This window comes from Simochromis diagramma, unplaced genomic scaffold, assembly GCF_900408965.1.
Source record: "Simochromis diagramma unplaced genomic scaffold, fSimDia1.1 OVJJ01000293.1, whole genome shotgun sequence".
Lineage (NCBI taxonomy): Eukaryota > Metazoa > Chordata > Actinopteri > Cichliformes > Cichlidae > Simochromis > Simochromis diagramma.
This window is the reverse complement of record NW_024386801.1, coordinates 26,012,180-26,035,573: the sequence shown is the minus strand read 5'-3', so window position 1 is coordinate 26,035,573 and position 23,394 is coordinate 26,012,180. Positions and strand designations below refer to the sequence as shown.

At 43.7% G+C, this 23,394-nt stretch overlaps 1 long non-coding RNA gene across 1 annotated transcript; it reads left to right on the top strand.

Annotated features, from left to right (window-relative positions):
- Positions 1 to 33: 33 nt before the first annotated feature.
- LOC120730431 lies at positions 34 to 21,210 on the top strand. Its single transcript, XR_005695107.1, has 3 exons — positions 34 to 340; positions 19,157 to 19,228; positions 19,624 to 21,210. It is a non-coding gene; the product is annotated as an uncharacterized LOC120730431 (long non-coding RNA).
- The last annotated feature ends 2,184 nt before the right edge of the window (positions 21,211 to 23,394 follow it).

The window sequence follows — 23,394 nt, the reverse complement described above, 5'->3', positions numbered from 1 at the left end:
TCTAATGTGTATATTTCAGCTTTTTATGCATGAAGTCTGGTGTAGTGGTTAACACACTGACCTTATTTGTGAAACAACCCTGGTTTTAGACCAGGAGGAAACACAAACCCAGCCTCAGGGGTGAAAAGCCAGAGGCCATCACCGTCCTCCTGTTGCTCACAGTGATATAGATAGATGGCCTCTTTACTCCTCACACAAACCATCTCCTTTAATTTCAGGTGCACAGCTCAGTCCTTTCCTGTCCTTCTGGCTCTCCAGTGTGGAGGTACCAAGGTGACGGCCACACTAAAGGTTAAACACCTGAGACTGGTCAGCTCTTAGACCCAAAGAAAGTTTTCAGGTGAGAGGTGAAGCTCAAGTTGATTCAAACACTTTTAGCAGATCATCACTCAGTCTCCCATCCTGATTCGTTCATGGGGCTGTAAGTATTGTCCTCACACAGAGGTCTGAGCAGCATCTCACATAGTTTTTACTTGTTTATATTTCTGTTGTTTGAACAATCCCTCAGAGTCTGTTTACAGCACGTTAACAAGCTGAACTTAATGGTTTTATCAACAGTGAATAAATCACTGGTAATGCTTTATAGATCGCTTATCATTAATGGATAAAAACATTTGGGTTGCCAGATTGTGAGGAAATCCTGCTTCATCAGGACTTTAATTCATCACCGAACTGTTTTATGTTGTGTGAGAGAGCTTCAGGACATCTGGACCAAGAGACGTTTTTCCTGCTTATTAACATTTACAGCTGAACACATAACCGTTTATGGACTTGTACATAAAGTTTGGCATGCGGGTGATATACCTGCAACACTTCACAGGGCACAAATCCATTTTCCTAACTGCTCATCCAACTTATGGAAAACAAACGAGTGGATGTGAAACTTCAGATCAAGGATGTTCTGCTTCAGTGTTTCAATCAGATTTTCTGGGGTGGCTGTGTGTATTTATTCCATAATAATCTGTTATCATATGTTGATAATATAATGTTAATATAAAACAAACATTCAGGCAGCCATGTTTTTTTGAATGTTTTTGCTGATTAATTATGAAGTCAAGTAAATTTCTAGATTTCAGGACAACAAATGTGTCAAAGCCAAAGAAAACAGTGGGCAAATATAAAAGGATTATAAGTCAGGGTGAAGCAACGAGCTAAAAAGTGTCCTGATTGCACAGGATTTTCATTAATCCCGCAAGCGTCTTTCATACAGAGTGTGATGTGTTAGCGTTAATAAAGGTGTTAATTACAGCTTTTAAATCCAGCATAAACGAAGCGATGGCGTGGCGAGTGGTGGGTGAAATGATGCTGAGCAGCAGATGAGGTGGACCATCTTCTGTATCCACATCAAAGAGTGAGCACGTCACCACCTTGAATGAATCGCTTCCATATGGAGCCGCTTCACTCTCGTTGGGTCCCTCGGCAACTGGGCACTGTGGCGGTCTGGAAGCTGGCGGGGCCCTTGGGGGAGGGGGAACGAGGCCCAGGGCTGGCTACCAAGGTGATGACGTGGCTACTGCCACGTGGCCGGGAGCAAATCCAGACTTTTGCATCGCTTGGTTACCGGCAGTAAAAATTTTAATTTCCGAAGCTGTCTTGAAGTTTTACCTCTTCCTGTTTCTCCTCTTCCTCCTCCTCCTGGCTCTATTAGTTACTGACTGTACCTGTCAGTGTTTTCCAGCCTCCTGCAGTCTTTATACAGCTTTGTAAAAATGACCCTCTATGTTTCGTAGCGCCACCTTCAGTCATGGTGGTGCTGAAGTCTGATTGTTATGAGTGCGGTGGTGCCTTTCACACCTCCCACATGTCCCTGGGGAACCTTTCCCAGCCAAAGTGAGGAGCTCATGCCCAGATGCAAATGACTTTCCAAGGTCCTTGTGATCGCTCATTAACTTTCCGCAGGCATAAGTCCTAACTTTATTATTGACTGCACAGAATACACAATCCACCGACCTCTGCCACCTGCAACTAAATCTCTCCCGTCCGATCCATCGCACTGATTTCTGCTTTGGGCCAGAAAACTCGAGCCAGCAGTTTAGTCACCTTAAGTGTTTACACACCGCCCGACCCCCACCTCCCTGCACGCCGCTCACACATCAGTGCAGAGCCTGCAAACACCATGTCAGCCTATTCCCTCTGTTAAACGCTGGCGTGTGGGCCATCACGGTGTAAAGCGTGTTTGTGGCAGATCTGAAATCTCTGTCTCCCTTTAAAAGCAGCTTCATCGATTCGGCCCATAGAGTCCCTCCTGTGTCGCTTTATTCAGGCAGTGTCACCTCTGCATGAAATATTTATGGCAAGAATTTCCCGCGGCCCAGCTCAACGTAGTGCCTATGCAGATCAGGCCTGCACAATCAACATATTACAAGTAGCTGACATTTGTCCGGATATATCGAATGGTCAGCGCCGCACAATCACTTAAGCATCAAGTTTCTTCTTGTTATTGACCCGCTTGGGCCAAGCCTGACAGGTGGAGCTGCAGCAAAGTTCATTAATGATGGGAAATAAATCAATGCACCTGGAAATGGAGGAGGCCTAATTCTGATCTCCACACACAGGCATCCATCCAACCATCCATTCATCCATCCATCCAACCAACCGTCAAATCATCCATCCATTGATTCATTTTGACACCATCTCTGGTTCATCTTCACTTTTAGAAAAATCAGTACCCTTTGTAGAATTTTACCTTCATTCTTTGAATATTTTTAGAGTTACAGGCACTCCAAGTTCACTCATCCCTCACCTTACATTAGTACACCAAATTAAAAGAATTACATGAATATGAAACCACAAAACAATAAAACTGATCAAGGTAGTAGTAGACTAAGACTGTGTTATGATGAAGGATAGCAATTCTAAACGGATGGATTTAGAGATATGATTTAAAAAAAGAAAGAGAGTTTATGGTCCGGAGATCGGGTGGAAGGATAGATGTTCAAACAGCTTGGCGTGGACAGCATGTTGTCCACAGGATGGATGCACTGAGGCTTTGATTAATCTCACAGTTTTTAAAAGAAAGACGAAAATAATCTCTGCTCAGTTTGATACTCTTCATTTAAGTTTCTCATTGATGTTCCTGTTTTTATTTTTAAAAAAAGCTTGGGCCTGAATTCACATCCCCTCATCGAAACTTACTCATTCATACCTGAAAGCACTTATTTTAACTTCCAAACAATTGCAATCAGAGTAGGTGGAGGGTTGAGAACAGAGACATCAGGTTTCATAGATTTGTGTTTAGAGAGCTTCGTGCTTCAGTTTCAGCGTAAACTCGTTTAACCTGTCGGTCATTCGGGGTGACGTATGCTCCCGCGTTATTCCCAAATTCAGACAAATGATGGGTAAGATGAGCAGGAGTTCATATTTGTATTCGCTCTGGTGGGCCGAGTCATTTCTCAGGACATGTGGTTTCTCCAGAGAGCGAACATAAACACAGACTCGGCCCGATATGAAGACAAATAAACCCAGAGCGGCTGGCAGCCAACCAGAGAGCCGTTTAGGATTCCACCCGATCATCCATCATCTCCCGTCGGCTTGTTTTTGTTCGGCCTCTCTTTGAGGCCCTCGGCGCTCAGGTGGAGCTTCCTCGCAAACAGGCGAATTAGAGGGACACGAGGCTCGCCCTGGAATAACTTCATTAATTAAACCTCCTCATTAAATCTCGCAATTTACTCCAAACTTCAGAATAATGAAGCCAGCTGTGATGTGATGCACGAAGCTACAGATGCAGCTTCATCTAAGTTATCAATGACCTCCCTCCCCCTCCTCTCTGTGCATTTTGAACCTCCCCCCACCCCGCTCCACCTCTGCTCACGAATGTGACACGCTCGTTTTTGCGGTCTGTCTGTCTCCGCCTCTCATTTCTTCATCATTCCTCACTCCATCGATTCCTTTGCTTCATCAAACGCTCCACGTGACGGCCCGGACCTCTCACACCTTGGCAGCAACGGGCGCACTGACGGCAGGCAGGAAGTGCAGCATCAGCCAATCAGGACGTCCTTCAGCAGCCTCTGTCAGGGTGAGGGAGAGAGGGTCAGCGCTGCTGACAGAGGAGGGAGGAGGAGAAACGGATCACTTCATTTCCCATTCCCACCCGTGGAGGAGATCAAACATCCACCAGAGGAGCTTCGATCAGATGCTCGTCACTGATTATTGATTATTTCTACCTGAAACTGAAACCAGACAGGAAGTCTGCACAATCAGTCCTTGCAGTCGGTCTCAGCAGAAATATCATCTATACTCCATCCACCCACCAATTCATTCATCCATCCATTCATCCATCCATCTACCAATTCATCTATTCATCCAATTCCCCATCCACGACAAGCCAACACTGCCTAAACCAATAACAAAGCCCGCGTCAGAACAAAAACACGTGACTCTGGTTTCCAAAAAGTTCAGTCTCTGTTTTCTGCTTCAGTTATGGAGTAATTTGTTTCTGTCTCTGTTAAAATCGTCTGATTGTTAGATTTTTATAAGAAAGGTTCTATCTAAATAAGCAGCTGCTGAGTAGACTGAACAGTTCTGCTACTACTGCACATTCACCCAGTGTATATACTATATGTCTGTATATATATATATTTATATAATGTTCTTCCTCTACACCCCCCCCCAATTTTTGCACATGTCGAGGAGCGTGTCAGGCTACATTTCACTGTGTGTTATACTTGTATAACTATGCATGTGACAAATAAAGAACCTTGAACCTTGAACCTTAAGAGTTCAGGTTTTCGTTCAGGTGGTGTAGTTTGAGTGGTGAACAGGTGAAAACGGTGACTTCCTTTTAGCTGATTTACTTCCATCTTTAAACAAGGTTTAGTCATCGGGAAACCATTTGGCAGTTCATCTTTAACATCCACCTCTCACCTGGACTTGTATGAAGTTATAGTTTAAAGCTGCTCTGCTCTCTCGTTCCGCCTCTCTGAGCTGCTTCATCGTTCTTTAGTTCTCCTCTCAATCAGGATGGAGTCACTTATCGGCCGTCTGGAGGCCCCGCTTCGCAACTTGAACCGTTTGATGGATCTCTAATGGTGATTTGGTTATATTCAGTTAATTTCATTGCTGTTTGTGAAGAAGTGGATGTTCCCGCTGGCTCAGCTCTTCCTGGCTGTGACCGGGAGCTACCTTTGTGGTGCTGGAGCTCATTTGCTAATTGAAAAGTGATTGACAAATCAGGAGCTCCATGACTAGGAATGCCCTCTGCTAATTTCCAGCCCCTGCAGATGTGACACACCAAGGAGAATGGAGGATGATGCTTTGAATGATGAGGTGAGCGGGTGGATGCAGTGGCTTCCCACACTCCAGCCAGACGGGAAGGATTCGGGAAGAGAGCGGCAGAAGCCAAATCCTTCATTGTAATTCCCGGCGGAGGAGCCGTCGGCCGGCTCGAATGCCTTCTGTCAGTGCCTCTAAAAGTGAGCAATAACAAATCTGCTGGCTAATGGTCAGTGAATTAAACCGCCAGCCTGCATAGACAGCGCCAGGAGATTGGAGGCTGCAGCAGAGCAGGGCCCAATCTCCCCCCTCCTCGCCCCCCACAGCCCCATTACCTGTCAGGCCGAGCAGGCCTCGATTAGCAGAGACAAGTCCTTTCTGTGCTGCAGCAGAGGAGAGCTCACAGCTCCCCGGGGAGTCCCACGGCCTGTCGCATCGCTGTCAGCGCTCCACCACCAGCTCCGCCCGCTCAGAGAAACCAGCAGAGCCAGCGGGGATCACGCCGCACTGCATTGCTGACAGCAAGGAACATGATGGCGAAACGCCACACTCCCCGATCACACTGAGGCAAGACTCCTGAGCAGGAGCATCATGTTTATGGAAAGGAGATGAAGTAAGAGAAGATCAACTTCTCACGTTCTGACTTTCAAAGTTCCTGAAATAATCTCGACTTACCGACCTCGTGACACTCGCTGTTTATTCATAATTTATACTCTTTTGCATGTTAAACTTTTCATCTCTGTATACCTTTAACTGTATTGTGCAAAAGTCATGGAGAACTGTGGGTGGCCCAAATTTATTACTGCTTTTTCTCTTATTTTCAGTCCAGTCCTTGTACCTGAACATTTTCACAGGAACATTTTTGTTTGTTAACCTCTGAACTCTGACCTACAAACCATTTAAACATAAAAAGGCACAAAAAATAACAGACAACTGAGGAAAGAGCAAGTTTTAAATGAGATTTTTTAGCTCTTTGTTCCCAGCAACCTGTCACACAAACACTTCATCTGTTCACATTTTAGCTGAATCTATGACACATGGAAAACAGTTTGACAGAAAATAGTATTTTTGCCTCAACAAGGTGATTCCCAAAGGCCAGTTAGCTTAAAACTCTGCATATCTCAGCAGATGTACAGTGTGTGCTTAAAAATCTGAGGAAACTGGATGGAAGAAGTGTGAGGCCTAAAAACTCTACAGCAGAGGAACAATATCTGAAAGACCTGGCACAGGCCTTGAAAGATGATCTGGACATTCAGCTGATCTTCTGCTGTTTACTGAAGAATCATCAGAAAGGTCTCAGTGAAGGGCAGCTGCCAGGAAGCCATTTTTAAAGATGGGGAACAGGAGGAAAGGCTGAGGTCTGAAGATCAGAGGAACAGGTCTGATGGAGAGATGGATCGACATCATAGTCAGTATGTACAGGGAGGAGGTCCAACAGTGACAGTCTGCAGCCATTTGTGAGACATGGTGGAGTCTCTGTCATGGTTTCAGCTGCATGTCAGTCAGTGTTGGAGATTTTTGACAAATAATGAATCATAAAATCAGTAAAATACCATCAGTTTGATCCTCTTTACAGAAACATCTGCAAACATCTAATTATCAGCACCTTAATGTTTCAGCATGACAATGATCACAAACACACTGCCAGTGAAGTGAAAGCATACCTGGATAGAAACACACAGTGGAACACCATCAGTCATGGATGGGCCTCCCCAGAGCTGGACCTCAGCATCACTGAAGCAGTTTGGGATCATCCTGACAGAGAACATAACAAAAGGCAGAAACACCCAAAGAAGAGCTTTGAATGTCCTTCAAGAAGCCTGGAAAACTGTTCCTGAAGATCCTCACAGAGATGACAGAGAGCTGCTCAGACAGTTCACACTGAGCTGAAGGATGAAGCTGCTCACACTGCAGATTCACTTTAAAGCTCATTTTAGACTCATATTCTGTATTTACATGTATGTTTCTCATTCTCCTTCACAACATAAAGAAGTGAGGGCTGGCCCGAGGCTTTTGCACACTGCTTTAAGTTTGTTTATAATTTTAGCTTAATATTCCTAGGGCTGCCACGATTTGTCGACTAGTCACGATTACGTCGACTATCAAAATCGTCGACGACTGATTTAATAGTCGACGCGTCGTTTGAAGCTGGAATAAGTAGTAGGATTTAAGAGTGTAATAACGGACTGAAACAGAAGATGGCAGCATTGCATGTACAAGGATGTCAGCTGCCGTTAAACCCCGAAGAAGAAGAAGAAGAAGCAGCAGCTGTGTCCCAGAATTCATAGCGCGGCCCAGCGCAGTTTCCAACAATGGCGGCAGCTAGTTAGTTTTAATGTTACTCTTATTATTCTTTCTGGGTCACAAAATAAACGTTTAACATATTTTCAGGCGAGAATGTAGCTGTGTAAACCTCAAATATCTGCTCAGTTTATCAGGACACCACATATTTTCAAAAGCGCTCCGACGTTTTCGGAGATGTCTGTTACCCACTAGCTCATTAGCGAGCCGGGGGCTAGGCTCACTAGCGCAGTGAGAACACCGGACTCCCCGCAAATCGTTTTCAAACCCACCGCCGTCTTTCGCTACTCAGGTTAAATATATATAAGTCACTTAGATAACTTAAAATGTTATTGTTTGGCTTTTTTTTTTAGTATTTTATTTGTTCCTGAGTAAATCGGTTTGGCTGAGGTTAAAGTTATAGTTTTTACACAGCTGAATAAACGTCAAGCAGACAACTGATTAACAGAAGTGTGAGATCCTCGAGAATTTACTCCGGTGTCCTGTTATATTTTAGATAGCAAGGAGTTTATTAAACTTCACCGAAACAATCTGCAAATTTCATTAAAATTTAATAAACTATCATCTTGACTTTATTTTTAGTTAGCAGAGACCTGAAACACTTAAAGCTGTAAGCTAATGATAGTTATATAAGAGCAGATGCTGCTGGTGCAATAAGCTGTAGTTTTACGTCCAATGGATGCACGATCTGATTAGTCGACTAATCGCAAAAATAATCGGTGACTAGTCGACTATCAAAATAATCGTTTGTGGCAGCCCTAAATATTCCAACACTTTATTAATGATTTTAACTGTTTATTCAACATTATTATTCCATATTTTCAGATTATTGATTGTTACCAAGTGTCAGGGTTTCCGCAGCACTGATGATGGAAACACCTGAGCAGGTGTGTCTCATACCTGACACACTTAGTTCACCTGCACCATATGATGCAGTTCTTAGATGAAAGGTGGATGCGATGTGGGACACTTGCAGGGGAGGTGCAGTGGAGCGTTCCCACGTTCGGTATTTCGGTGCTTTATCGGCCTCTTTATGGGGCAGCGGGGCTTTAAATGTCAGGGGCGTGTCTTGTCTTTGTGTTGTGGTCTGAGTCGCAGTGATATCTGCCTGCAGAGGTTTTATAGGCCTGAGTGAAGATGCTGTCACCACATGCTGGCTTCAAAGCTCACCCTCCCCCATTAAACACACAGTGGGGGGCTTTTTCAGCACTTTCAGCTCCTCACCCTTCATGAGAAAGACGACGTTATTCCTCCACTTGCAGAAGAAACATGCTGGGTACCATTACTGTGCTCAGAGCTTGTGTGATGAACTCTGATGGTTCTTGGTCAATCTTCCTGAATATTCAGCTTCAGGCCCTGGGCGGTGTGCGGGTGTTTAAACTGAGCAGTCCAGGCTTTTCTAATGACCTTTTGTTAAAATGCAGCCCCTTCTTTTCAGACCCACATCGCCTCCCATCCCTGCTAGTTAACCCCAGCACATTCACAGGAACTGGCCAATCACAGCGCCCTTTAAGGGAGAAACCCTGCTATCTACCCAGCATGCACGCCGCCCCGCCATCACTCTCCCCTAACAGTCTCTAATTAATCCCGATTATCGCTACAGGGGGTCATTGTCCCCGAATGAATGGCAGCATTTCACGGTCAATTTACCGCTGTGTTCTTATCAATGGCTGCTTTACATAGGCGCTCGTTTTAAAGGGCTAATTAGCTGGAAAATACATGACAAGTCAATTGTGGCCGCGGCTGAGACGGAATGAAACGACTTCGACAAATCTCTGCTGGTCACAGATACTCTTGTTCTGCTCTCTGAGGGGCGGGCTTCCAGATAACGCTTCAGACCCCTGGGTCAAATGAAGCTCGCTGATTGGTCCACCAGGAAACACCAAGGTTATCATAGCAAACTAGGCACAAGGATTAAAATAATAATGTTAGACTTTACTATATGCTTACTGACCCGAAATAAACTGAAAACATGAAGAAAAATAGATAGACATTAAACATCTTTGAGTCTGTTAAGTCAAATTTATCGCAGATATAAATATAGGGTCAAAAATATTGTCAGTGATGATTTAAACCTGATAAACGTGCCGCTGAGGCCCACCATGTTCCAGCTGCTCATTTAAGCTCCAGTTATATATTTGTCCATGTTAAAGACTCTTAACACCGTAAACACTCACAGTATGTTTACGGACTGTCTCACAGTCATACTGAACTGTCTGTAAAAGTCTAACTAGTCTAGGCTCAGGTTGAAATCAGCGCTTCTTAAAGACATTTCACCTGTTTGAACACCTGAGAGGCCAAGCAGTTTTATGTCTCTCAGTTAGAATATGAGACTGGTTGTATCCTGGATGTTTGGATGGGAGAAAAACACTGTTTACATCATTACTGGCCACTAATTAATTTCTGTTTCAATGATCATCTGAAGCAAGGATCATTTAAAGAGTGCTGAATGATGGGCGGATCAGTTTTATGCTAATTATGAAGCACATGGGCCGGTCAGGTGACTCATCCCAGGTTTGGGTTTGGTAAATCTTTATCAAACAGAGAAGGTGCTTTTCCAAAGTGAATGTATGCACTTGATTTCAAAGGTAACATCTTTTGGTTTCAGACAAAGCTCCTGTGGTTTGGAGCGTTCCCGGGTCGACGGTGACCTGGAGCTGAGGCGTCCTTCTGGTTCTCTGCAGTCTGACCTCGACAGACTCAACGTGTGTGTGAATCTGCTGCAGAGGGTTTCACTGTGAACTGAAACAAATATTTTGGGCGTGAAATCCGTGTGACGCCTCTGACTGAGAGGGCGTACGGCCGATTCATTAGGGCCATTAAAGCTTTGCGGCTGTCCCGATGAGGACAAAGGAGAAGCGCTCGGCACATCTGCAGCGTGATTATCCTTTTCTGCCTGACAGTAAGTGCTCTCTGTTTGTTTCTGCTGTCCGGTAATACTAATGAGAGGTAACATCTGAGTCCATCGCTCAAATGTCTGAACAGGGAAAAAGCATGAACTGCTGCTTTTGGCAGCGGCTCCGGACCCGCCATAACACGCTGTTAGTGCTGTTTCTCGGTTGGCTTGTGATGGCGGTGGGGGATTTATGTGGCAGTGGATCTATCTTACAGGCCGGCCCATCTGCCCGGAGCTGCCTCCACTGGCAGCGACTCCGCAACGCTGCAGATTGCTAATGTGGCATTAAACGATAAATGGACGAAGCGCTCTTCCTTCACTTATTTCTTAAAGCCGTCCGAGTCAGCAGCTGCAGCGTCCTCGTCCTGATTTTTTTTTTTTTTTTACATCTATAAACCACAAACTGCATGCTGGTTCCACCGACGGCACCGTTACACAAGCCCGCCGCTTTTTATTTACACCATTCATTACAGCTCACCTTCACTTTAAAGCTTTAAAGTGCAACTCTGAGAAAATCCTGAAAATGTTCGTCTTTGGAAAAAAACACAAACTCAAACTTATGACAGACAACATCAGCAAGTACGGAAGATACCGTAAAACATGGAAGACCCGAGCACAACAACAAACACGACCACATATGACAAACATGAACAAAAATAACCAAACACTTAAAATGTGCAAAGCTACAAAGGTGTAAAAAAAAAAAAAAAAAAAAAAGCAAAATATTGCAAACGATATTAGCATCACAACCACGAGACTCGTGACCATCTGCTTTAAACAAAGACATGAAAAAAATGTAGAAGACACAACGGTGTTTAAAAACAACCTCCTAAATTCAGAAGCCAAATATGACATTTCAATACAATAATAAAATGATTGGAGTCACTGGAAGTGTAAATGCACCCGTGGATCTTAACTCATTTTAAATCATCTGGGAACGTGTTAGCATAATTTTAATACACATTCCCAGGCCTGCGGTGCTTTTTCAAATTCTTCATTCCACATTTAGAGCTGAATCAACCAAAATTTCATTGCAGATATAAACTTTTGTGACTATTAAGTTACATACAGACAACATGCATGACACATGAAACAAACGCAAAGGGAGAACGTGACATCGACTGGCAGGGGAACCATAATGACACGAACGGAATAAAAGAAAAATCCAAAGAAGTCTGATTTATAATAAGCCTGTCTTAAAGACATAGATATTAATAATCACAGTATATGTGATGATGTTTGTGCCCGTTAGGGAGGATATACTTACATACACTGCGGTAATTACGGGAAGACACAGGGTGGTGATTCTGAAAGTCCACAACAGGAGGCAAACGTCCACCCAGCATTTTACAGTGAAAACAGCAGGACAGCTGTTACAGCTTTGGTTTTCCAGGGGTTTTGATGAGTTTCCAGAATATTTCTGGTCCTATAGTTTCCTGTTATTTCCAGCAGCTCCTCCAATCAGCACACATGCTGTCTGCCATTCAGAGTTTCCTATTTGTGAACTATAGAACAATTTATCCACAAAAACATCAACATAAACTTCAGATTTCTAATTCTTTTTTTAATCTAAAACATTAAAACCATGTTGGGTAACAAGGCTGTGACTCCACGCCTGAAGGCTCTGTGTGCGAATACGGGTTTGTCTGAATTCCCTCAGCTTGTCTTTTCAGCATTATTTGTTTTGGGGGGGTTTTCATCTTTTTGGCTTCTGTTAACTTTCTGTGATTTCCACAGATGATTAAACCTTGTTATGAGTAAATCTGTGAAGATCGCTGAGGCATACCTGCCAACCTTGAGACCTCAGAATTAGGGAGACATTCAAAAGGGCTGTTGGGGGGGGTGATATACGTATATGTACAAAAAACGTTTTCTCGGATAAAACTTGGATAACATAAATTACATTTCACCGTTATTATTGTCCGGCTGGAAACTTGGGGGTGTCCAAATTCAGAGGCTGCATCCACCTGAGGACCCGGCCCTCGCAGTCTAAGTGGGCCGGGTCCTCCGAAAGCTGGGTAGGCCGGAAGTGAGCGACTGTGAAATTGGACGGTCTAGCCTTCAGAATTACGTCACCAGCTCTCTCGGTGGAGTGAAACTCTGCCGTCTGCTCCTTGCTATCTAAAATATAACAGGACACTGGCGTAAATTCTTGACCATCTCACACTTCTGTTTAATCAGTTTTCTCTTTGACGTTTATTCAGCTGTGTGAAAACCAAGGAGGAACCCTCCCGAGGGATTAATAAAGTTTTATTTAATCTAATGACTGGACTAAATGACTACAGACCCGTGGCTCTGACATCTGTGGTCATGAAGTCATTTGAGCGCCTAGTTCTCTCCCATCTCAAGACCCTCACGGCCCCCCTCCTGGACCCCCTGCAGTTTGCATACAGAGCCAACAGGTCTGTAGATGACGCCATCAACATGGCCCTACACTTCATCCTGCAGCATCTGGACTCCCCAGGAACCTACGCCAGGATCCTGTTTGTGGACTTCAGCTCTGCCTTCAACACCATCCTTCCAGACCATCTCCGAGGCAAGCTTTCCCAGATGAATGTGCCTGATCCCATCTGCCGGTGGATCACTGACTTCCTGACGGACAGGAAGCAGCATGTGAGGCTGGGAAAGAATGTCTCGGACTCTCGGACCATCAGCACCAGCTCCCCTCAGGGCTGTGTTCTTTCTCCTCTGCTCTTCTCCCTGTACACCAACTGCTGCACCTCCATCCACCAGTCTGTCAAGCTAATCAAGTTTGCAGATGACACCACCGTTATTGGGCTCATCTCGGACGGGGAAGAGTCTGCCTACAGGAGGGAGGTTGAACGTTTGGTGTCCTGGTGCAGCCACAACAACCCCGTGCTGAATGCCCAGAAGACAGTGGAGATTATTGTGGACTTCAGGAAGCACACAGCCCCACTCCCCCCATCATCCTGACTGACACCCCCATCACCTCTGTGGACTCATTCCGCTTCCTGGGTACCACCATCACTCAGGACCTGAAGTGGGAGCCCACCATCACCTCCATCATCAAGAAAGCCCAGCAGAGGATGTACTTCCTGAGGCAGCTGAAGAAATTCAACCTGCCAACACGGACGATGATGCAATTCTACACTGCAATCATCGAGTCCATCCTCACCTCCTCCATCACCGTGTGGTACGCTGGAGCCACTATCAGGGACAAACAGAGACTGCAGCGTGTTGTGCGCTCTGCTGAGAAGGTGATTGGCTGTAGACTCCCATCTCTGCAGGACCTGTACACCTCCAGGACACTGCGGCGTGCAGCTCGGATCTCAGCTGACCCTTCTCACCCTGGACACAGTCTGTTTGACCTGCTCCCCTCAGGCAGGAGGCTCCGGTCCATTCGCACCAGAACCTCTCGCCATAAGAACAGTTTCTTCCCCTCTGCTGTTGGACACATGAACAATAAACGTACGACTGTCCCCACCACTAACACATGACCCTACGCTGTGTTCACTGCATGATTCCATGTGTTGGCACTGATCACCACCTGCACTCATGTATATATCTTTCTACGTAGCACTTTTAATTCTTATTCTTACTTTTATTTTTTTCATGTCTATTTAAGCGCAATTTATGACAGCATGTTTGCACTGAAGCACCGCAGCAATTTCCTAATGTTGTAAACCTGCTCAACATTTGGCAATAAAACCCTTTCTGATTCTGATTCTGATTCTAATCTAATCTAATAACTTTAGTCTCAGCCAAACTGATTTACTCATGAACAAATAAAACACAAAAGCCAAACAATAACATTTCTAAGTTATCTGAGCGACTTAGATATCATGTTTAACCTGAGTAGTGAAAGAACGCGGGGGTTTGCTGTTCTCGCCGGCTCAGATATTTCAAGTTTACACAGCTACATTCTCGCCTGAAAATATGTTAAAAGTTTATTTTGTGACCCAGAAAGAGAAATAAGAGTAATATTAAAACTAAGTAGCTCCGGCCATTGTTGGAAACTGGAATTGGCTGGGCCGCGCTATGAATTCTGGGATATGGTTTTTCAATTTTGTTGTTCAGATAGAAAATCAGGAGAAATTCGGGAGAATGGTGACTCCGGGAGATTTTCGGGAGGGGCACTGAAATTTGGGATTCTCCCGGAAAAATCGGGAGGATTGGCATGTATGCGCTGAGGTCCGACTGAACCAGGAGAAAACCTGGGAGAAAGCGGCCTTTTAATCAGGATAGACTGGAGTAATGTGACGGCTCCTTCATGTGTCTCCTAACCACATGCATGAAGCTCTGATAACTGTTTGAATCTGACTTATATTTCTAGGATGAGACATCATGAAAGAATCATAAGCTGACTTTGGATGCTGCCGCCACTCGCTGTCATCAAACGATCTGCAGAGCAAACATGAGGAAGGCTCTGGATGCTCGAAGGGAAAGAGAAACAGAGGTTTGGGGTTGAGCATGTGGGCGGCGGGGGCGTCCTGCAGGGGAAACTGTTTTCTCTCCACACACTGGGCACCGAGCACACCTCTGCTCCTCGCCAACGTGACGTCAGCTCGCTGCGAGACGTTTATTTTTGCGGCGTCGTGTGCGGCAGCCAGAATGTCTCTTTCATCCCGAAGATTGTGTGTCCTGATCTGATGGACCAATCCTCACTGGACTGTTCGGAGTGAACGCACGTGTGCAGAAGCATGAGCACATGACAGGAAGTCGCTTGAAGTGATGAGAGAAACGAAACATTTGGATCTTGAAGGATTCGTGTATGAGTCACAGAAGCTTCTAGACTCCACTTTCTGCCAGGAGTTTAACGCCACAGAGTCAGATCATCTAAGAAGTCTTCCAACTAAAAAGTCATTTTGGATTCAAGTATTCCTGAAATAATAAGCAGGTTGCCGTGCCCTGATCCTGGTTCTATTGGAGGTCACTTCCTGGTAAAAGGGAGTTCGTCCTTCCCACTGTTGTCAGGTGCTTTGCCTTTGATATAAAGCAGCCTGACATTACTGTTGCTGTAAATTGGAGCTATTGTAGACACCAAGTCTTCTCTTAGTGTGACTGCTGAGCTCTGCATGATCAGTGTTAGAGCCAACCTAGGTGAGAAGAACCAGGCTTCGATATGTATGACCTCGAGCTAGAGGTGCTAAGGTATACGCCACTTTCCACTCAATGCAGCTTCAGTCATGTTTTCAAGAAGGCAAAGGTCATCCGCATGCTGGAGCCTGGTCTTCTCCTCAGGGTGTGACCATCAGTGCCAGGTTCTGGTTCTGGTGGTTTCATGTTTTCAGCCTGGAAACTTCTGGAAAAATATCTAACACAAGTTTTAAAAGATCAGCCTCAGAAAAGCACCGTGACATGATTGCTGCTGTGATTTGGCACTAAATTAATACAATTCAATTGATTGAATTGTACTGAATGTTCTGATGGAATGAGAATGACAGCATGTAAGGTTTATGCCATAGCTGGCCTGAATTACCAGCATTTTATATACCAAAATCACTGGCATCATCCTCCAGTATGTGCAAAATAAAATAAATTGACTAATAAACATAGTTATTAATGCTAAAATATAATGTATCTATGAATTTTCAAATGTACTGTTTTACAAAAAAGCTGAAAAAATAGTAAAAAAAAAAAAAAGTAAATTATTATTATTATTATTTTTCATTAACCCTTTAAGACCTACCATAGAACCAAGTCCGCCAGAGCTTATATTATATTTTTACCTGCTGTGGAGCCATTTTTGGGAGCATTTCAAGTTGCTATACATCAATACAACCATTATAGCCCAGATTTTAATCATATGTATTCATTAAGTGCATAGTAATTACATAAATTGCAAAAAAGTGCAATAAACTACAAAAAAAATTGTTTTTTAACATATATTTCTAGTTAGAGAAATTTAAGAGGCTTATCCCTCAAAACTGTAAATACAAAAAAGTTGCACAAAATAGTTTCCCACCACAGGAAATTTATTTTGAGTGTCTTCCTAGTTTTATTTTTGAAATACACCAATTTTTATACACTGCAGGAAAAACGAAAATAAATATTATACTGCAAATTTGCAAAAAAGCAGCATATGCATCAAAATAAACTATTTCCAGCAGTGCAATATGAGTCCTAAGCATCCCAGAAACGACACAGAAAGTCATAAAGTCAGAGATAACTTTTAAAAAGACGAGTATAGGCTCTGAGGGCCTGATAGTAAAAAAGACTACATTTCCGCGAAAATGACGTCACTTCCGGTTTCGGGCAGGTAATGGCGGAAATGCAAAAGTTCGTGCTGACGTCTATTCCAACGTAGGAAGTGTTATGAACAGCTGATCGGACCGGCACAGCGTGTTTCTGGAATATTATGTTTTTGTTCCTGCAAGCGCTTTTTATGCAGTTTTTGCAAAGCTATATGTGGAAGGAAACCGTGACCTAGGACAAGCTGATGGCATAAGATGTGAGTACAACTCCTCCGGTTTCATATGCAAAAAAAAATTTTGCGCTAGCTTACGTGGTTGCAGTGCTACCGGGATTTAAAAATAGTTACGCAAAACAGAGCGTGCCCGCTCCGATCGGCTGTAAAGGGTTAAGACACCAAATTGCAGTTATTTACGTTAGTTTTAGCGCTTCTCTAATTTCTCGGGGAAGTCCAGTGTGCAGCTCGGATTAGGATATGAAAACATGAATTCAGGTTGTTATTAGCTGAAAAAATATTAGCAAAGTCTTTAGTTTAAAACAAGTTTTTGACATTTTTCGAAAAAAAAGTGTTTTCTTGTGTTTATGAATAATCATGAGTACATTAAACAGGTTTTATTTAAATTTCCTGTGAATCTGATCCTCCGTGTTATTATTCCATTAATAAAACAGAAATATGTGAGGCCTTAAAATTCATCAGGTCAGCCTTTAACACTCTGAAACCTGCAGTTAAATCTTCCTCTCTTCTGTCTGACCTGTTGAAACGAGTCTTTGAGTTCTCCTTGTTTCAGCAGCACTGTGCGGTATCATGGAGAGGAGGGGGGGGGGGGTTAAAGGTCACAGGGTCGCCATCATCCTCTACTTTACCTAATTACCGGGAAGATGAGCGTTTAGCTGGCTGCAGTGGTTGGAGTGGTCCTGATGGGAGAAGCGTGGCAGCAGTTCAAAGTCTGGAAATCTTTAATATTTAATACATCGATTAACATTAACAACTGAGGCAGAACTGTTTCAACAGTTCCATTATTATTTGATATCTCTCCATAGAGCCATGATGGGTGGTATAATGAAAGGTGGATCTCTATTTCAACCTTGAAGGGGTTGGGCAGAGTGCCAGTAATGAAGACGTATTAAAGCTTAATGTAGCTTAATGTAGCAGGTGTCATATATATAATGTACAGAAGCTCTTTCTAAAGCATTATATTCATCGCTACTACCTTAAAAGCCACTAAATCTTCTGGGCTAAGTTAGTCTGGCTATGATTCTCTTCCAATTAATCAATAGAAAAATTGTTAACACACCTTAACTGGGATCCATTAGAGTGTCCCTGGGTAATAAATGTTCTTGCGGTGCTCAGGGAGGGGGGCAAACTGCCTGCTGCACTCAGGTTAATGGGCAAAGTTGAGAGAAGTGACCACTAAATCTGCAAGGACACCACATTCACACTGGCTGAGCCTCGATCGCTGGCAAATGAGCACGGCTAAGAGCTAATCAATGGTTTCTGTGGGAGAGGAGGGAGAGCAGCGAGGCTCCGGAGAGACCTGAGACGACATAGAGTATGATTCATTTCACCTCCGTTTGAGTCCTCGCAGGCTTCATATTCCTTCGGTTTACACTGAACGGCACAGGAAGTCTACCGCTGACGGAGCGGATCTCCCTGACCTCCTACAGGAGGACATCACAACATGATGCTCAATATGTGTACTGAAGCTGAATCTTATCTGTCACTCCATCATGTTATGACAGCAAAAGGAGGAGGAGGATGTCTGCTTCTAATAATAGTGGGAAAACATGAGTCCACATATGTAATGATATCTAAAGGTCTGACCTGACGTATTTTACACCAAAATCAGAGTTTTTCTGGAAGCAGTAACCACCAGAGATTACCATGAGTAACAAAAACCAGACCAGACCATCACAGACTGTTTTCATACAGGCTGTGGTGTTCCACAGGGCTCTGTTATTGATCCTCTACTTTTTATTCACATTTAAATTATATTCTTGTTTGTCAAAGCACAAAATGTTTCCTACTTCATAACCAACTGTACAGGAGGGGATTGTTTTTATAACTCACCTGCTATAATTTCATTAACATTTAACATTGCAACATTGTAACATTGAATTATTAGGGGCGTGGCCTCTTCGACTGACAGGTCGATAGTGACATGTGCGGCTGTAACTGCTAGCTGTATGCTAGGCTTCACCTGAACTGGACCTCTGATTTGTATTTGTGCTGTTGGAGCCTTTTAGAGCATTTTAATGACATCATGTGACCAAAAATATGGCTGCTGTGAGGTCAATGTACTAACAGAGGGTCCAAGAAGGTGGAGCTCCAGCTTTGCTAAATGAAATTTGAGGATTTAATTTGATGTCAGGGTAACATCAAAGTAGTTTCATCACGTTTTTTATATTCTATATATTTTGACCAGGGCAGTTTTCAAAGATGGACACTGAGGCATATTCCTCAAGCCAAAAAGTTTTTAAAAATTGCTTCACCTTACATATTTAACACAGTATCTTAAAAGTTGATTAGCTGAGATTCTTTCCCACGATGCCACTAACAGTCAGAATAGAGAAGCAGCTGATTGTTTCCATCCGCAGCTGAAAGAAGATGCTGAAAAGGACCCAACTTTAGCCGAGAGAACATCTGAGATGATCCATCCACAGCATGAGGTTAGTCATTATTATTATGTTTCTGCAGGGTTTGGACTACTAGCTGTGGAAAAAGTGCTGTTCCCGAGCTGTTAAAATAAAACTGGAGAGGTTGAGATTTTTAGTAAGAGGCAAAAAAGTGCAGCCTGTTAAGAAGATGAGAGTTTGATCCAACACATTAGACGCTCGGACAAGAAACAGTCGATCTGATCCATTTCTGGGCAGACAAACAGGAATACCCAATATGTGAATAATACAGCAGGCTTTTGCAGAAATTGGACAGGATGAACTACAATTAAAACATAAGTTGGAGTGTATCTAAGTGCAGAGAACTAATGGAAATTTGGCTCTAAAACAGATAAAAAGACTAAAAATGTTCCTCTGTTTCATAAAGTCTTTATAAAATCTCCTTCCAGCATCCTGAAAGTATTAAAGCAGCCTGCTGGTCGTGTGCAGAGATGATCCAGGAAGCTGCCTCTCCTTTGGACTCTGTGCAGCCATTATTATTATTATTGGGATGAGTCAGCTCCAATGCATCATGGAGGAAAATGGCCCCTGAGAACATCAATGTGAAGGCGGACAGAGAGGGCCGGCACTGCCTCCGATCCACTTTGGGCTGCCAGGGAATTAGATCAGGAGGAAAGTGTATGTGACAAGAGCTAATTAAGTCCTATCATGCTGCTGAACCTGACGGGGGGGGGGACTGAGGTAATTGCATTTACTTCATCTTGTAATGCCGGCCATCATAACTGCTAATTCAATTGTACAATCATTCTGCCAACTCCTGGCCATTAAGCACACATTTAATTGCTTCCATAAAGCTTTTAATATGCAGCACACAGAGCGCAGGACGTGACACGGACCCTCACCACCAGCCAACATGCAGATGTCCTGCCGTCACCACGGAGACACAGTCCGGCCTGGCCGGCGTGTTATTGGACAGTCCTGCTTCTAATGCATCACCGCGAGATGAGCGTTTGGGGTGAGTTTGGCGGGGTTGGATGGACGGATATCAGCTGTAACCTCAGTCTCACAAGAAGTTTATCTGCAGTGGTGGCGGCGGTGTTTACGGCACGACATTCAAAGTGCTTTATTTAGGACACAAAGAGACACAAAGAGACACACAGCGTGACGTGAGGAAGGACGGGGAAACAGAACAGGCTAAACGGTCATTCCATATAAACCAAATCTAAGAAAAGCTCCCAGAATCAGCTGATTGATAACTTTATTTAATGAAGCTGTGAAATATTTTACAGCACAAAAACTGAGTAACTGTTTCAGGCCCTCCAGAGACACAGAGGCCGGGTCCAAATTTGACATTTTTCAATTATTTTCCAGCATTTTTGAGCCCTCACAGCTTCATTTGTACAGCAGATCTCCACGTGAAACTTTCAGGGCTGAAAATATGTTTAGAGAAACAGTTTAAAGATGAAATGGCTTTGCTCTGACCTGCTGTGAGCATCAGTGATGGATCCATCACAGTGAGAACAAACTGGCGCCTCAGAACTGAGGACATCACATAAAATATGACTACAGGATGATCCTGGGATCAAGATGCAGCGAAAAGAAAGCTTTAAATCTGCTCTGACTTGTTTTGTTTCTGTGTGGAGTGTAACTCAAAATGCAGGAGTAACTAATAAACAAGCAAAAAGTCTAGTGAGCTTAAAATGACGATGAATAAATCCAAAAATATAACGTTTACAACAAGGAAACTGTCAAAGTAAAACCAGAAATGGAGAAAGCACCCAACACTTAACATGGAGCTGGAATCAAAGAAGGAAGGAAAAATACACCAAACACTGGAAATAAAATCCACAGAAACTCAGATTCAGTCCTCAGGCTGTGAGTCCTGCTTTAAAACTGATCAGAGCTGTTCATCTACTCTGGAATGTCACTGGTTCGATCCCTGACTGCACCAATCTGGATGCATAAGTATCTTTGGGCAAGATATTGAACCTCAAGTTATTCCTGATGCGTTCATCGGACAGTGATTGAAGCGCTTAGATATAGTAAAAAACTACTACTCGTGCTTTATAAGAACCTTTTACCACTCCTGCAGGGATGAACATGATTCTTCTTTCCAACCTGCTTCACATCACTGGATGGAGGTGTTGATTGTGTCTACAAAACTGAACTGATCCTTCTCTTTAAGTGGATGAAACCATACTTACAGAGTCAGCTGGTAGTATTTTCCTTTAATTTGTCAGCTATCCGCAGCGCGAGCTGTGTGGGGAGCTGAGGGCTTCATCGAAGGGTTAAATGCTGCTGTTGACCACACTGAGGCCTGCTGTGATAAGCAGACACGCTCTGAATGAGAAGGGAGGAGAAGCGTCTGATAACATCCCGGTCGGGGAGTCGTATATAACAGCAAACAAAGCTCTGAGAAGACAGCGCATCAATACCCTCGCATGTACACCACCATTATCGTGCTCGAACAAAGCCCCGGAGCCGTCTCTCAAATTAAAATCTTGTATCAAACCGATGGCAACAACTATTTAGTGGCCATATTTTACAGGCGAGCCAATGAAAAGTAATAACAGTTGTATTTAATGTATCTGCTCCTGCCAGCTGCCGGGTACGCGGGGTCTTAATAGGAGCTGTCCATCACTGTCAGCGCGGCGGCGCCCAACAAGAGGCCGGCTCTAATAAACATGAGGGGAGATAACGGCGGCCGCCTGCTGCCGACCGCCGCGCTCCTGTTAACTTCCTGCTCAACCGCCCGTTTGTCATCCCACTTTGTAACTCTCATAATTTGTCACGCTGGATGAGCTGAGCCCCGTCTCTTTATCTCGCCTGTCTCGTGCCTTTTCTGTTTTCTTTTTTCAGCCATTAATTCATCTGCAGACGCTCTGAGGGATTTCCTGTCTCGCACGGCGTTGTAGGGTTATTTCATCAGGCTAGTACACGTGGATCCTGGACTTACTGTTTCCTGGAGCCTCAAGCCTGCATTCTTTTAACAGCCTCCAGTGGGCGATATGCGTGGTCGCTAGGGATGGGAATTGATAAGATTTTCACAATTCCGATTCCATTTTCCATTCTGTTTAACGATTCGATTCTTGTTTTTAAAAAAGGAGAACACACAGGTCGATTAGCTTAGAACTTTGTTTTATATCGTCTCTTTGAACAAGATAGAAATTTAGGAGTAACATGGCCTTACAAACCCAACAGTGAGATCTTAAGAGATCCAGCCTACGGCTCTTCAATGGGGTGTCACAGGGTCCCCAGGAAAAAACATTGTAAATGTAAAATATGAATAAAATAAATATTCTTCTGTAGCAATTACACACGCTCGCACAGAGACCGCTCCTGTAGAAGGAGGATGTCCCCCTGCCCCGACCTCCATGAACGCTCTTCTCGTGACTTTATGGGCTCATTTTGAGTCTTGCTAAATAAAAATGTAAGGAGGGAGGATTATCTGGGCTAATCTCAAACACTGTAGTATTTCTAACAAAAGCTCCCTGTCCTTCTGCCACTAATCCTCACCAGATCACCAAACATGGATTAATGCACCACTGAAAGTAGTCCCCAAGATATTTTAAGATTATTTCCTCTCTTTTGTTTGATGCAGCCTCCTGCAGCTCTTCTGGAGAACACAGAAGCATTTCCAATGTCCTGGTCTCCCTTCAAACACCTCACCCATGAGGCGTCCTGGTCACTTCACCAGTTTCCTTTCAAGCTCTACGCTGAGCTCTTTCCTTCAGAGGAAGCTCATTTCCACTGCTTGTATGCTCCTCCATCTCAGTCTTTGGGTCAAAGGTGAGGGTGGGAACGCAACCAATAAATCAACACTTCGCTTTCACAGGGTGCTCCGCTCTCTCCACCATAAAATATGAGACATCATTTTGCTTTCCCATTTGTATAATTACTTTAAATAGAATAGAATAGAATAGAATAGAATAGCCTTTATTGTCATTGTACAGAGTACAACGAAATTGGAGTGCCACTCCCTTGGTGCAAGTTTCAATAATAAATATAAATGTAAAATATAAAAAGTACAGAAAAAAAAACAATCGTAAGTACTCAAACAATAGTATGTACAATATATACAGGGTAGCAGCATTAATATAATGACAGTATGAATAGCAGCATAATATAATGACAGTGACGGTATGGAATAGGTTCAATTGTTTTTGTGCTTATTTACTACGGTGATAGCTCTGGGAAAGAAGCTATCCCTGAATCTGTTT